Raw genomic sequence first — 1304 nt, forward strand, 5'->3', positions numbered from 1 at the left:
GTCAGAGGCGGTAGTGAACAGCAGAGGTAGGCCGGGGCAGAGTTCCAGGGCCAGGGGTGTGACGGCAGGCAGCGTAGGCCGGGGCAGAGTTCCAGGGCGGTGGGTGAGAGGACTAGGCCTCAATCCAAGGAGATCCATTTGGTGACCAAGCAGCAGTGAAAATAAAAAGGCCCAAATGTCAAAGAATGACATTTCTGCTACTGAAAGTGAAACATTTGAAAGTGAACCATTTAAAATCAAGTTAAAGTGGGGTATGTTCAAAAATGTCAGAGGCGGTGGTGAGCAGCAGAGGCAGGCCGGGGCAGAGTTCCAGGGCCAGAGTGTGACGGCAGCACAGGCCGGGGCAGAGCTCCAGGGCCAGGGGTGTGACGGCAGGCAGCGTAGGCCGGGGCAGAGTTCCAGGGCGGTGGGGAGAGGACTAGGCCTCAATCCAAGGAGATCCATTTGGTGACTAAACAGCAGTGACAATAAAAAGGCCCAAATGCCAAAGAATGACATTTCTGCTACTGAAAGTGAAACATTTAAAATCAAGTTACAGTGGGGTATGTTCACAAATGTCAGAGGCGGTAGTGAACAGCAGAGGTAGGCCGGGGCAGAGTTCCAGGGCCAGGGGTGTGACGGCAGGCAGCGTAGGCCGGGGCAGAGTTCCAGGGCGGTGGGTGAGAGGACTAGGCCTCAATCCAAGGAGATCCATTTGGTGACCAAGCAGCAGTGAAAATAAAAAGGCCCAAATGTCAAAGAATGACATTTCTGCTACTGAAAGTGAAACATTTGAAAGTGAACCATTTAAAATCAAGTTAAAGTGGGGTATGTTCAAAATGTCAGAGGCGGTGGTGAGCAGCAGAGGCAGGCCGGGGCAGAGTTCCAGGGCCAGAGTGTGACGGCAGCACAGGCCGGGGCAGAGCTCCAGGGCCAGGGTGTGACGGCAGGCAGCGTAGGCCGGGGCAGAGTTCCAGGGCGGTGGGGAGAGGACTAGGCCTCGACATAAGGAGATCCATTTGGTGACCAAACAGCAGTGAAAATAAATAGGCCCAAATGTCAAAGAATGACATTTCTGCTACTGAAAGTGAAACATTTAAAATCAAGTTAAAGTGGGGTATGTTCACAAATGTCAGAGGCGGTGGTGAACAGCAGGGGCAGGCCGGGGCAGAGTTCCAGGGCCAGGGTGTGACGGCAGGCAGCGTAGGCCGGGGCAGAGTTCCAGGGCGGTGGGTGAGAGGACTAGGCCTCAATCCAAGGAGATCCATTTGGTGACCAAACAGCAGTGAAAATAAAAAGGCCCAAGTGTCAAAGAATGACATTTC

This window comes from Rhinoderma darwinii, unplaced genomic scaffold (assembly GCF_050947455.1).
Source record: "Rhinoderma darwinii isolate aRhiDar2 unplaced genomic scaffold, aRhiDar2.hap1 Scaffold_404, whole genome shotgun sequence".
NCBI lineage: Eukaryota > Metazoa > Chordata > Amphibia > Anura > Rhinodermatidae > Rhinoderma > Rhinoderma darwinii.